The following is a 15,890-nucleotide window of genomic DNA, read 5'->3' as shown; positions in this document are numbered from 1 at the left end:
CTTCCATGGAACAATGCAAGAGGCCGAGTACGGTGAGGTCTGAGTGGGAATGGGGCGGTGAATTAAAGTGACAGGCGGCCGGAAGCTCGGGGTCATCCTTACGGACTGAACGGAGGTGTTCCGCAAAGCAGTCACCCAATCTGCGTTACTACTACAGGTAGACTATCCTTTATCCGAAAACCTCGGGACCAGCCGAGTTTCGGATAAAGGAGAATTTCGGATTTCGGAAGGTGGGTCGGCAGGGGTCCGCGGGGGGGTCGGCGGGGGGTCGTGCGCACGACTTACGTTGACGCTCAGCGTAAGTCAGTCGGGGTCGGCGGGGGTCGGGGCCGGCGGGGTACGCGGGGGGGAGGGGGGTCGGCGGTTGTCGGGGCTGGCGGGGTCCGCGGGGGGGTCGGCGGTTGTCGGGGCTGGCGGGGTCGGCGGTTGTCGGTCGGCGGCTGGCGGGGTCGGCGGGGTCCGCGGGGGGGTCAGCGGTTGTCGGGGCTGGCGGGGTTGGCGGTTGTCGGGGCTGGCGGGGTCCGCGGGGGGGTCGGCGGCTGGCGGGGTCGGCGGGGGGGTCGGCGGTTGTCGGGGCTGGCGGGGTCGGCGGCGGTTGTCGGGGCTGGCGGGGTCCGCGGGGGGGTCGGCGGCTGGCGGGGTCGGCGGGGGGGTCGGCGGTTGTCGGGGCTGGCGGGGTCGGCGGTTGTCGGGGCTGGCGGGGTCCGCGGGGGGGGTCGGCGGCTGGCGGGGTCGGCGGTTGTCGGGGCTGGCGGGGTCCGCGGGGGGGTCGGCGGTTGTCGGGGCCGGCGGGTCCGCGGGGGGGTCGGCGGCTGGCGGGGTCGGCGGTTGTCGGGGCCGGCGGGGTCCGCGGGGGGGTCGGCGGTTGTCGGGGCTGGCGGGGTCGGCGGTTGTCGGGGCCGGCGGGGTCTGCGGGGGGGTCGGCGGTTGTCGGGGCTGGCGGGGGAGTCGGCGGGGGGTCGTGCGCACGACTTACCCTTTATCCGAACTTCCGCAACCGGAACCCTCTAAAAACCAAAGGTTTTTTCGTTCAGCGTAAGTCGTACGCACGACTTACGCTGAACGAAAAAACCTTCGGTTTTTAGAGGGTTTCGGTTTTCGGAAGTCCGGATAAAGGGTAGTCTACCTGTACTACACTGCCATGTATACCCCTGACAATCTTCCTTCCTCTAGTGTAAACATTCCCAGTTTGCTTAATCTCTCCTTGTAACACAGCTGTGTTCTCGGGGTTTGGGAGAAGTTGTTATATTTGTCTCCGTTTAGATGTAATATTCATAGCTGTGGCTGTAACATCAACTCCTGATCAAACCCATCTTCGGCGGAGCAGTTGACTGCTTCATCTTGATCAACTCTTGACAGCTTTACTCCTTCAAGTAGCGAGATTCATTAAGGCTACGTCTCGAGGTGAACAAACAGTTTTCTTGAACTGATTAAATTGTGGCATAACGTTAATTTTATTCAGGCTAAAGAAACAAAAGCTCTAGAATACCCTGGTGTCAGCAGAGGGTAAAGAAAGGGTTAAATGAACCATTGCACCCGCTGTCAAAAATGATGTCTAATGTTTCTCCATGCGCGCGGTTGCTTGTAGGGCAATGACATTAGGCTTCTGGGGAATCTGGCACATGTCCTGCCCTGTGAATGTGGGCGAATGTACTATAGACACACATGAGTTCTGCAGGTTACACCACTCTCAGCGCAATGCATTACAAACCACTGGTCCCCAACCTTCAGGTTAAACGAGGGCCATTTGAGGCTCCTCATGTAAACCTACAAATCAATGATCAACGAGAGCCAACGGCAATGAGATCGGTAACAATGACAATATGACAATGATAATTAAATCTGACAAGTCAACAAAACACTACATTGCAAATATCGCTGCAGTTAACGCAAAAGAAAGCAGAATGAAATGCTAGCTCATTGAGAGCACTGCATGGGTGTGGGCTATTTTTTAAATGCTTTCTCAAGATGGGTTCGGGTTGCCAACTTTGGTTTTCTTAAATTCATTCATTCATGGGATGTGGGCGTCGCTGGCAAGGCCAGCATTTATTGCCCATCCCTACTTGCCCTCGAGAAGATGGCGGTGAGCCGCCTTCTTGAACCGCTGCAGTCCGTGTGGTGAGGGTACTCCCGCAGTGCTGTTAGGGAGGGAGTTCCAGGATTTTGACCCAGCGACGATGAAGGATCGGCTGATATACTTCCAAGTCAGGATGGTGTGTGATTTGGAGGGGAACATGGAGGTGGTGGTGTTCCCATGCGCCTGCTGCCCTTGTCCTTCTATGTGGTAGAAGTCATAGAAACATAGAAGATAGGAGCAGGAGTAGGCCATTCGGCCCCTCGAGCCTGCTCCACCATTTAATGAGATCATGGCTGATCATCCAAATTCAGTACCCTGTCCCTGCTTTCTCCCCATATCCCTTGATCCCTTTAGCCTTAAGAAATATATCTAACTCCTTCTTGAATATATTTAATGAATTGGCCTCAACTGCCTTTTGTGGCAGAGAATTCCACAAGTTCACCACTCTCTGGGTGAAGAAATTCTTCCTCATCTCTGTCCTAAATGGCTTACCCCTTATCCTTAGACTGTGACCCCTGGTCTGGACTCCCCCGCCATCCGGAACATCCTTCCTGCATCTAGTCTGTCTAATCCTGTTAGAATTTTATAAGTTTCAATGAGATCCCCTCTCATTCTTCTAAACTCCAGCGAATATAAGCCCAATCGACCCAATCTCTCCTTATACGTCATTCCTGCCATCCCAGGTATCAGTCTGGTGAATCTTCGCTGCACTCCCTCCATGGCAAGAACAACCTTCCTCAGGTAAGGCAACCAAAACTGCACACAATACTCAAGATGTCGTCTCACCAAGGCCCTGTACAACTGCAGCAAGACATTCTTGCTCCTGTACTCGAATCCTCTCGCTATGAAGGCCAACGTACCATTTGCCTTCTTAACCACCTGCTGCACCTGCATGCTTACCTTCAGCGACTGGTGCACAAGGACACCCAGGTCTCGTTGCACTTCCCCTTCTCCCAATCTATTGCCGTTCAGATAATAATCTGCCTTTCTGTTTTTGCCACCAAAGTGGATAACCTCGCATTTATCCACATTATCCACCAACCAGTTCTCTATCCAAGTCAGTACCTTACCCCCAATCCCATGTGCTTTAACTTTACACGCTAGTCTCTTATGCGAGACCTTATCGAAAGCCTTCTGAAAGTCCAAATACACCACATCCACTTGTAGGGTTCTCAAAATTCCCACATTCCCCAGAGTTATTAATAAAGGGACCCTGAAGGACGAAGTGATAAGTGTACCCTAAACAAAATGGCTTCTGGACCTCGTGGCAGAAGCCTGCAGGATTGGAAAGCAGGGCCCTGCAAAAACGGCAGATCAATTCAAAAGGGGCTTTTGAAAACCCTGACATGCCTGGGCCTGTGAAAGACTTGTTATTTCTGAGAGCCAGACAAGTAGACAATGCAGAATATGCATTCTTAATCAACTCAGGAAAGACTTAATCTTGAACCCATCAAACCTTTGCATAAATAATCGCTTGCAGTTCAAACTGGCTACCGAGCCAGGAAGACACCGATTCACATTATGAATAACAAACATCAAGACATTAAAGAGCGTTTAGCAACGGGGCAACCACCCAAAAAGCAGTTAAGGTGAACGACTATAATCACTTTAACGAGCCCGCTAAAAATCGGACAAAGAACTAACCTTGATTTAGCGCGCAGATAACGAACCTCCGAAATAGTATAACTGTAGGCCCACTGGTAACCAAGGGCAGATGAAGACTAAGGTGTGCAGTAACCAAGCAGGCAGACAGGTGCAGCAAGTGGGCTGGAGCAGAGGAAGGCAGGCCGACGAAAAGCAGAGAAGGGCAGTGTGGAGAAGCGTTGGGGGACGAGCAGGCACACGCTCAGGCCCAGGTACACTCGAAACACAAAGAGGCTTTGGGTGGCACACGCTCAGGCCCAGAGACACTTGGACCTCAAAGAAGCAGATCGGCACGGTGGGGCAGGCTCGACCGAAGACAACTAGGCCGCAACCGCAGCCTTACATGAGGAACGACCACGAGCACCGCGGTAACAAAGGGCCGGGTAAACCATACCTTCGGATCATTACCACTGCACAGGTAGTGATCTAGGCCACCACGACCGAGCCAACACCAAAGACCGCCAACCGAACCCCAACTGCAACAAAAACTTCAACGACCAGAACACCACCAGAAGAACAAAACCCAAAGTTTTCCACTCTACAAGGTAAAGTACCTAACAAAGACTTTACTCCCTATAGCTAACGGAGAAAAGAGGGTACTTTACTCAGACGACTCCACTACCGCGCCCTGGGACCACGTGACAACGGCAGGCCCCAAGGACACAAAGAGCGAACCCCCAAACCTTAACCAGCTCAATCGACAGGATCCGACCTGTCCAGAAACCCTTATTGGTGAGCATAATCCTTGGCCCCTCACAGCACAATTAGTTAGATATTGGGGGTGGGACAAGGGTAAGGGGATTAATACTGTGATTTTTCCCTCGATGAGCCGTGTGTTCCCCATTCCTAATTGAGTGTACTCTTGTAAGCCTGTAACTATTCCAGTAATTTGTCAGTGTTGTAATTTCATTGTGCCTTTCAATAAAAATACAGTTTTCTTGTACCAAACCAGTTGCCTACTCCAATTCTGTATCGCCGCCTGTACCTAAGTCCGGTGTCTAGAACCCAGGGGTGTGGGAGCGATTCAAACCGCTCAGGAACCCAGTCAGAGGCAAGCTGGCTGCACACACGCCACCCCCTACATATTGGTTCTCCCTTATCTATTCTACCAGTTACACCCTCAAAAAATTCCAGTAGATTAGTCAAGCACAATTTACCTTTTGTAAATCCATGTTGACTTTGCCCGATACTGTCACTGTTTTCCAAGTGCTCTGCTATTACATCTTTTATAATGACTCTAGCATTTTCCCAACTACCGATGTCAGGCTTACCGGTCTGTAATTCCCCGTTTTCTCTCTACCACCTTTTTTAAATAGTGGGGTTACATTAGCTACCCTCCAATCCATGGGTACTGTTCCAGAGTCTATAGAATTTTGGAAGATGACCAGCAATGCATCTACTATTTTTAGGGCCACTTCCTTAAGTACCCTAGGATGTAGATTATCAGGCCCTGGGGATTTATCGGCCTTCAATCCCATCAATTTCCCTAACACCATTTCCCTACAAATACTGATTTCATTCAATTCCTCCCTCTCATTAGACCCTTCCCTGACATCTCTGGGAGGTTATTTGTGTCCTCCTTTGTGAAGACAGAACCAAAATATGTATTTAATTGGTCAGCCATTTCTTTGTTCCCCATTATAAATTCCCCTGATTCTGACTGCAAGGGACCTACGCTTGACTTCACCAATCTTTTTCACATATCTATAAAAGCTTTTACAGTCAGTTTTCATGTTCCCTGAAAACTTACTCTCATACTCTATTTCCCCCCTTCTTAATTAATCCTTTTGTCCTCCTTTGCTGAATCCTAAACTGCTCCCAATCCTCAGGTATGCTGCTTTTTCTGGCCAATTTATATGTCCTCTCCTTGGATCTTATGCTATCCCTAATTTCCCTTGTTAGCCATGGTTGCGCCACCTTTTTTGTTTTATTTTTATGCCAGACAGGGATGAACAAGTTCTGTAGTTCATCCATGCGATCTTTAAATGTTTGCCATTGCCTATCCACTGTCAACCCTTTAAGTAACGTTCCCCAATCCAAACTCGCACCTCATACCATCGTAGTTTCCTTCAGGACCCTAGTCTCTGAGTCAACTACTTCACTCTCCATCTTAATTTAGGTCACGGGTTTGGGAGGTGCTGCCGAAGAAGCCTTGGCGAGTTGGTTTCATCATCAGACCTCCACCCTCCAACTGCCCCACCCCCCACTCTCCCGCCATTGGTCGACCGACACATCCATCCTCGCGGCGCCCCGCCTTCCCACAGCCAATCGGAAAGCAAACAGACTCTTCATCACCTGATTGGACGATTCTTGACTGTCTGTCAAACAGCCTTTTTCCCCATCTCCAATATCTTTATAGCTAATAAACCGATGTGTTCAAAGAGATTAAAAAACCCCCCACAATTTTTAAAGCCCTTATGATATTTCTCCAGAGTTACTTGCAGCAGTGTCCGGGAGCTTAATCTTAATATTCTGGAGACTCCAGGGCAATCCTGGAAGGTTGGTAACCCTAGGATGATTATTATTTATTGCCCGCCCCTCGTTGCCCTGAGGATATTAAGGGCTAACCACATAATGTAGGACTGGAGTCACGAATAGGTCAAACCAGGAATGACAGGCTTCCTTCCCTGAAATACATTAAAGAAAGACTTGCATTTATATAGCACCTTACACGACCTCAGGATGTCTCAAAGGGCCTTACAGCAGTAATTTTTAGAGGCAGTCAATTTGCACACAGCAAGCTCCCGCCAACAGCAGTGTGATAATGACCAGATAATCTGTTTTCGTGATGTTGGTTGAGGGATAAATGTTGGCCAGGACACCGGGGATAACTCCCCTGCTCTTCTTCGAAATAGCACCATGGGGTCTTTTACATCCACCTGAGAGAGCAGACGGGGCCTCGGTTTAACGTCTCATCCAAAAGACGGCACCTCCAACAGTGCAGCACCCCCTCAGCACTGCACTGGAGTGTCAGCCTAGATTTAAGTGCTCAAGTCTCTGGAGTGGGACTTGAACCCACATACTTTGGACTCAGAGGCAAGAAGCGCTAGCAACGGAGCCACAGCTGACATTAGTCACCCAATTGGGTTTTTTACAATAATCTGATAGGTTGTATGGTCATTTCCTGATTTTAGCCCACACAAATATCATGAATGAGATTTGAACTCCGGATTACTAGTCTAGTGGCACCACCAGGCTACCATATTATGTCAATTTATACCCACAGAAATATGTTTGAATTGAAGTGGAAGGGATACGTTCTCTTCCCCATGAAGACATCAACATAAGAACGTCTTAAAACCTTATAACCTTCCCAGTTTGAGGATGCAGTGGTTGGGGTCCAAAGTGATGAAAGCAGCCAAGAGCTGAACCACAAAGAGAAGAAATGGGAAGTAAATACAGAAGAATGTGTAATCAGGATAGTGCTAACTAAGGGGTTATAAATAAAAAAAATAAAAAAGCAAATTATTATTTAAATGGGGCGAGATTACAAAATGCTGTGGTACAGAGGGATCTGGGGGTCCTTGTAGATGAATCACAAAAGGTTAGCATGCAGGTACATGCAGTGATTAGGAAGGCAAATGGAATGTTGGCCCTTATTGCAAAGGGGGTTGGAGTATAAAAGTAGGGAAGTCCTGTTTCAACTGTACAGGCCGTTGGTGAGACCACACCTGGAGTACTGTGTACAGTTTTGGTCTCCTTATTTAAGGAAGGATATACTTACATTGGTGGCAGTTCAGAGAAGGTTCATGAGGTTGATTCCGGAGATGAAGGGGTTGTCTTATGAAGAAAGGTTGAGCAGGTTGGGCCTATACTCACTGGAGTTTAGAAGAATGAGAGGGGATCTTATTAAAACATATAAGATTCTGAAGGGGCTTGACGGTAGATGCAGAGAGGAGGAAGTGGACCTGTATGGGAGCGGCACCGGGACCTGAGAGAAGGCGGAGCGGCCATAAAGGAGCACGGCAGAGGAGGCCCGACACCGAAGGAGCTGGACCTGTGTGGGAGCGGCACCGGGACCTGAGAGAAGGCAGAGCGGCCATAAAGGAGCACAGCAGACGAGGCCCGACACCGGAGGAGCTGGACCTGTGTGGAAGCGGCAGCGGGACCTGAGAGAAGGTGGAGCGGCCATAAAGGAGCGCTGCAGAGGAGTGCTGCGAGTTGGGAAAGAGTCCGAGAGCGGGAGCAGTCAAACAACAACAACTGCGAAACCGCTAAAGTGACGTCACAACCAGGGAAGGAGCTGATTGGTAAGTAGGACCTGGTACGTATTTCTATAGTCCAGTCGTTGAAGTAAAAGTAAGGTCTCTAGTTTAGAGTAAGTAGTGTTTAAAGTGTAGTAAGGTCCCTAGTGTATTCAATATTCCTTAATTTAAAGGAAGTAAAGGGAGTAAGTTAAGGTTAGGATATGGCAGGGCAGCTCGGCAGCATGGAGTGCTCCTCCTGTGCTATGTGGGAAGTCAGGGACACATTCAGTGTCCAGATGAACACATGTGCAGGAAGTGTCTCCAGCTGCAGCTACTCGAAATCCGCGTTTCGGAGCTGGAGCTGCGTCACTGTGGAGCATCCGCGAAGATGAGATCTTCGTGGATAGCACATTTAACGAGGTGGTCACACCGCAGATAAAGAGTGCACAGGCAGACAGGGAATGGGTGACCACCAGACAGAGTAAAAGAACTAGGAAGGTAGTGCAGGAGTCCCCTGGGTCCATCTCCCTCTCCAACAGATTTTCCGTTTTGGATACTGCTGGGGGAGATGGTTTCTCAGGGGAATGCAGCAAGAGCCAAGTCCGTGGCACTATGAATGGCTCAGCTGCACAGGAGGGGAGGAAAAAGAGTGGGAGAGCAATAGTGATAGGGGATTCTATCGTAAGGGGAACAGATAGCTGTTTCTGTGGCCGCAGACATGACTCCAGGATGGTATGTTGCCTCCCTGGTGCCAGGGTCAAGGATGTCACTGAACGGCTGCAGGGCATTCTGAAGGGGAAGGGCGAACAGTCAGAGGTCATGGTTCACATTGGTACCAACGACATGGGTAGAAAGAGAGATGAGGTCCTACAACAAGAATTTAGGGAGCTAGGTAGCAGATTAAAAAGCAGACCCTCAAAGGTTGTAATCTCTGGATTACTCTCAGTGCCATGTGCTAGTGTGTATATTATAGGAATAGGAGGATAGAGCAGATGAATGCGTGGCTAAATAGTTGGTGCAGGAGGGAGGGCTTTAGTTTCCTGGATCACTGGGTCTGCTTCTGGGGAAGGTGGGACCTGTACAAGTCAGACAGGTTGCACCTGAACCGGAACGGGACCAACATCCTTGCGGGAAGGTTTGCTAGTACTGTTGGGGGGGGGGGAGGGTTTAAACTAACTTGGCAGGGGGATGGGATACAGAGTGGAGCTATAGTAGGGGGTGATGCACAGCCAAATATAGAGGAAAAAACAAGTCAGCCTGGAAGGCAGAGCAAATATGTAATGGCACAAGGGAGTAGGGCAAGGCTGGATGGCATTCATTTTAATGCAAGGAGTCTTGCGAGTAAGGCAGATGAATTGAAGGTGTTGATGAACACATGGGAGTATGATATTGTTGCTATCACAGAGACATGGTTGAGGGAGGGGCAGGACTGGCAGCTCAATATTCCAGGGTATAGAATCTTCAGGCGAGACAGAGGGGGTGTAAAAGAGGGGGTGTCGCAATATCAATCAAGGAGTCAATTACTGCTGTAAGGAGGGATGATATCTTAGCAGGTTCCTCTAATGAGGCCATATGGGTAGAACTTAAAAACAAAAAAGGGGCAAGCACTTTGCTGGGAGTCTACTATAAGCCCCCAAACAGTCAGGGGGAGATAGAGGAACAGATATGTAGGCAAATCTCAGAGAAGTGTAGAAATAATAGGGTAATAATAGTAGGGGATTTCAACTTCCCCAATATTAACTGGGATAGTCAGAGTGTGAAAGGCTTAGAGGGTGCGGAATTCTTAAAGTGCATCCAGGAGAGCTTTTTGAGCCAGCATGTACAAAGCCCTACAAGAGAGGGGGCGGTACTGGACCTAATTCTAGGGAATGTAGCCGGGCAAGTGGTAGAAGTGACAGTAGGAGAGCATTTTGGTGACAGTGACCATAATTCGGTGAGATTTAAGGTAGTCATGGAAAAGGACAAAGATGGACTGGAAATAAAGGTTCTAAATTGGGGGAAGGCCGATTTTAATATGATAAGGCAGGATCTGGCCAAAGTGGATTGGGATAAGCTACTTGTAGGAAAATCCACATCAGAGCAGTGGGAGTCTTTCAGAAAGGAAATAGAGAGAGTACAATGGCAACATGTTCCCGTAAAGGTCAAGGGTGGGACCAACAAGCCCAGGGAACCCTGGATGTCAAGGGATATACAAGAATGGATTAGGAAAAAAAGGGAGGCTTTTGGCAGATACAAAGGACTAAAAACAATGGAAGCCCTAGAGGAGTATAGAAAGTGCAGGGGGGTACTTAAAAAAAAGAAATTAGGAGAGCGAAGAGGGGGCATGAAAAAACACTGGCGGCAAAATAAAGGAAAATCCCAAGGTGTTTTATAGTATATTAAGGGCAAGAGGATAACCAGGGAAAGAGTAGGGCCCATTAGGGACCAAAGTGGCAATCTGTGTGTAGAGCCGGAAGATGTGGGTGAGGTTTTAAGTGAATATTTTGCATCTGTGTTCACTATGGAGAAGGACGATGTAGGCATACAAATCAGGCAGGGGGATTGTGATATACTTGAACAAATGAGTATTGAGAGGGAGAAGGTACTAGCAGTTTTAGCGGGCTTAAAAGTGGATAAATCCCCAGGCCCAGACGAGATGTATCCCAGGCTGCTGTGTGAGGTAAAGGAGGGGATTGCAGGTGTTGTATCCGTGTGTTAATGGAGACACGGAATGCAGGAGTTGGTTTAACAGGTGTTTACTGAACAAAGTCTGGAGGTGAACTAAAAGATACAAGACGCTATACAGGCTTATATACCCGAGTGGTCACTACCGGTATTACAGTACACAGGGGCTCTTAAAGGTACATACACTACAATTCCTCCCCTTTTAGATAATTAGTACATAACATTTTAAGTAATCATTAATTAACATGTTTACAAGAACAATAATCTACACATTTGCTGCAGTTAATCAATTATAAGTCAGTCTCTCTGGAGGCTTCCTGACTCGGTCCGGATAACGCCTCGGTGGTGTAGTAGTTTTCGGTGGTGTAGTAGGTTCTTTTGGCAAGGTCGATTCGGCTTGAATGCCAGTGTCGGGTTCATCTGGTTCCAGTATCACCGGATCGGAGGTAGATACCATGGGTATCTCTGCTTCATCATTAGGCGTATAGAGTTGTGGTGTAGGTTGTCCCTTTTCGGATGACTCTATGATCTGGTCAGCATGGCGCCTTATTATGCTTTCACCAATGTCCACGGTATACATCAGCGGTCCTAGTCGTGTGCAAATAGTTCCAGGCTGCCATTTCTCGGTACGGTAGTCCCGGGCCAAAACTTGTTGACCTATCTGGAAGGTTCTAGTTGGCCTTTCATTCATGCCTTGAAATTGCCGGTTCTCTACATCCCTTCTGATGTTTGGCTTGATCAAATCCAGCCGGCATCTTAGTCTTCTATTGAAAAACATCATGGCGGGAGTTTGGTTTGTAACCACATGTGTTGCATTCCTGTACGCAAACAAGAAGTTATCTACCTTATGTTGTAGATTTATGTCTTCATTACCCATGGCCTTTATGGCCTTCTTGAAGGTCTGGACAAACCTTTCAGCTAATCCATTGGTGGTGGGATGGTATGGAGCGGACGTGTAGTGCTTAACCCCATTGTTTTTTAAGAACTTCCTGAATTCTTCGGACACAAATTGCGGTCCATTATCAGAACAGATCTGTTCAGGCAGCCCATTCCTGGCAAATATGGTCCTTAATACTGTGATGGTTTTTTCCGTGGTGGTGGAGGACATCTTTATTACCTCCGGCCACTTGGAGTGTGCATCAACCGCGATTAAGAACATTGAGTCCATAAATGGACCAGCAAAGTCGATATGTACCCTTTGCCATGGAGATGAGGGCCACTCCCATGGATGTAGAGGGGCTTGTGGTGGGGCGTTTTGGACCTTCTGGCATCCTAGACAGTTCTTGTTCATTTCTTCGATGTCTCCATCGATACCTGGCCACCACACAAACGCTCTGGCTAGGTTCTTCATTTTAACTCCACCCAGATGCCCCTCGTGAAGCTCCTTTAGCACTTTATCCTGGAGTTTGGGTGGAATCACCACTCTGGATCCACACATCAAGGTTCCTCGGCACACTGACAGCTGTTCTCTTCTTTGCGAGAATGCTGGCAACAGTGGTTCGCCATGTGCTGGCCATCCCTTCACCGTTAAATCGTAGACTCGTGAGAGAGTCGGGTCAATTCTCGTTTCCTTTTCAATGGTAGAATTTGTTACTGGTAGACATTCTACTATGGTTGAGTGGAACATCTCCACTGGGTCCACTGTAGGTGCCTCTTCTACCGTTGGCAACCGTAGGCGCGATAAACCGTCAGCATTCCCATGCCGTTTTGATCCTTTGTATTCTATGTCATATTGGTGTGCCCCTAGGAAAAGGGACCACCTCTGTAGCCTTTGCGCTGTCATAATGGGAACGCCCTTTTTAGGGTTGAATATGGAGACGAGGGGTTGATGGTCAGTCAACAAGGTAAATTTTTGTCCGTGTAGGTAATGGTTGAATTTCTTCACTCCCCACACCAGGCTGAGTGCTTCCCTGTCGATCGGGGCATAGTTACGCTCAGCTGAGTTCAATGAGCGTGACGCAAAAGCTATTGGCCGCTCCGAGCCATCAGGGAATCTATGCGATAATACCGCTCCTACGCCGTAAGGGCATGCATCGCATGCCAGTCTGATTGGCAGTGATGGGTTGTAATGAGCCAACACTTCCTTGGACGTGATCAAGCCTTTGCATTTATGGAAGGCACGTTTACAGTCTTCGCTCCATTTCCAAATTACTCCCGTTTGTAGCAGTGCGTTAAGAGGGTGCAGAACCGTTGACAAGTTCGGTAAAAATTTATGATAGTAATTTATCAATCCCAGGAACGACCTTAATTGTGAGACATTTTCAGGTGCTGGGGCTTTATGACCGCTTCAATTTTTTCAGGTAACTTATGCAACCCTTCTTCGTTAATTATATGGCCACAATATGATATTTGTTTCTGGAAAAATTGAGGCGGTGACGCCTTTCAAGGTTCCTAGTTCCTGTTGAAACACTTCTTTGGCGTTAGCGAAGATGTCTTTTAATCGTTCAGGTATGACGGCATCATCATTTTTGTTCTTGCTGGTCACCGTCAGTGCCTGAATGGAGTGCCAGTCTAAATGTATCTTCCTGATCCATTCACGTCCCAACAACGGTGGACCACCATCTTGCAGAACGTATAAATACAACTTCTGTATTTCCTTGCCGTTGTATACAACAGGCACCTTTATTTTCCCTCTGGGGTATAATTTCTGCCCCGTATATGTCTTCAAGATAATGGATGTGTCTTTCAAAGGTATATGCGGAAATAGCTGCTCGTAATCCCGTCGGATTATGACGGTCAGAGCTGATCCTGTATCTAGCTCCATTTTAATTGGGGACCCTGCTATCATGAGGGTAACCCAAATGGTCTGGTAATCTTCTTTGGCAATTACATTATGTAATTTGAGACAGCTTAGTCTCTTGTTTCCGGAGTCGCTATCGCTCTTCTGGTCTTCGGAGCTACTGTCCGTCATCATTTGTACCTTTCTGTACTTTTCCTTATTGATTTTTTTTCTGTCAGTGGGTTTTTCGTTTCCAGATCGGCATACACGTGCAATGTGTCCCATCTTTCCACATTGCCTGCATGCTTTGTCCTTGAACCAGCAGTCCCTCTGGTCATGGGTGGATCTGCCGCAGCGATAACATGTCTTGAAACCCCGTGTCATTTCATGGGTGCCGAAGTCCTGTGGCTTTTGCTGTATCTCTGCAGCTTCTCTTGCTGCTGCTTCGTATGATACAGCCACACTGAAAGCCTTGTCCAGTGTCAAATCTTTCTCAGAAAGTAGCCTTTTCTGTGTTCCTTCACTTAGGAGACCGCAGATGAATTTGTCTCGTAGAGAATCTGCCAGTCCTGCCCCGAATTGGCAGTGCTTTGACAGCTTTCTTAATTCGGTGAGGTAATCAGCGTTACTTTCATTCTTGTGCTGATTCCTCCTGAAGAATTTGAATCGTTCCGCTATCAGCAGCGGTGTTGGATTTAAGTGCTCCTGTAGGGTATCAACAATCTCCTTAAAATTCTTGTCCATCGGTTTGGCTGGAGTGATTAAGTTTCGTAACAGCCCGTATGTCCTTGCGCCCATCAGATTTAGAAGTACCGATGCCTTTTTATCATTCTCTACTTCATTCGCTGTGCAATATACCTCCACTCTTTCCACATATGTGGTCCAATCCTCTATATCACTATCGAAAGCAGTAATATTGCCAGTCTTAGGCATCCTGAAAATCAAAAATGGCGCCTCCCGCGCTTTCCTTTCTTCCCTGCCGAGAAAAAATGGCACCTCCCGCACTTTCCCGCCGCTGCTGCTGCTGACAACGCTGTTCTCCGCGGTTTTTATTTACACAGATATTTTTTATAGTTGGAGACTCGTTCCCGCCGGACTCTGGGACTTTTCCCTCCCTCTGCTTGGTCCGAATGCCGACCTGCTTTGCAGCGCCGGCCGTCTCCCGAGTGCTCCACCCTCCGTCTCTGTTTGCCTCCGCCTTCCGACTCGCTGCTCGGCCCCGCTGCAGAGCCACCCGATCGAGCCCCAGCCCGCCGCCCAGGAAGGATTAGTGCAGTACCTGCCACCAGCCCGGCTTGCTGGTGAAACCACAGTTTTTTTTTCTTCGACCTTCGTCTCAGGAATCGATCTCCTTGAGGTGCTGCCGAATTGCAGGTAAGTCCGTTTCCAATTCGTCGCCACTGTTGTATCCGTGTGTTAATGGAGACACGGAATGCAGGAGTTGGTTTAACAGGTGTTTACTGAACAAAGTCTGGAGGTGAACTAAAAGATACAAGACGCTATACAGGCTTATATACCCGAGTGGTCACTACCGGTATTACAGTACACAGGGGCTCTTAAAGGTACATATACTACAGCAGGGGCTCTGACACAAATTTTCAGAACCTCTCTGGCCACAGGGAATGTGCCAGAGGACTGGAGGACAGCTAACGTAGCACCATTATTCAAGAAGGGTAATAGGGATAAACCAGGGAATTACAGGCCAGTGAGCCTAACATCAGTGGTAGGGAAATTATCAGAAAAAATTCTGAGGGACAGAATTAGTCTCCACTTGGAGAGGCAAGGATTAATCAAGGATAGTCAGCATGGCTTTGTCAGGAGGAGATCATGTCTCACCAATTTGATTGACTTTTTTGAGGGGATGACTAGGTGTGTGGATGAGAGTAGTGCAGTTGATGTAGTCTACATGGACTTCAGTAAGGCTTTTGACAAAGTCCCGCATGGGAGACTGGTCAAGAAGGTAAGAGCCCATGGGATCCAGGGCAATTTGGCACATTGGATCCAAAATTGGCTCAGTGGCAGGAGGCAGAGGGTGATGGTCGAAGGTTGTTTTTGTGACTGGAAGTCTGTGTCCCGTGGTGTACCGCAGGGATCGGTGCTGGGTCCTTTGCTGTTTGTAGTGTACATTAATGATTTAGATATGAATGTAGGAGGTGTGATCAGTAAGTTCGCAGATGACACGAAAATTGGTGGAGTGGTAAATAGCGAGGAGGGAAGCCTCAGGCTACAGGACGATATAGACGGGTTGGTCAGATGGGCAGAACAGTGGCAAATGGAATTTAATCCTGAAAAGTGTGAGGTGATGCATTTTGGGAGGACTAACAAGACAAGGGAATACACAATGAATGGTAGGATCCTAGGAAGGACAGAGGATCAGAGGGACCTTGGTGTGCATGTACACAGACCCCTGAAGGCAGCAGGACAGGTAGATAAGGTGGTTAAAAAGGCATATGGGATACTTGCCTTCATTAGCCGAGGCATAGAATATAAGAGCAGGGAGGTTATGATGGAGCTGTACAAAACGTTAGTTAGGCCACAGCTGGAATACTGTGTGCAGTTCTGGTCGCCACACTATAGGAAGGATGTGATTGTATTGGAG

Source organism: Somniosus microcephalus, chromosome 5 (genome assembly GCF_052327205.1).
Source record: "Somniosus microcephalus isolate GS21.2 chromosome 5, FLI_Smic_1.0, whole genome shotgun sequence".
Classification (NCBI taxonomy): Eukaryota; Metazoa; Chordata; class Chondrichthyes; order Squaliformes; family Somniosidae; genus Somniosus; species Somniosus microcephalus.
This window is presented reverse-complemented; position numbering follows the sequence as displayed.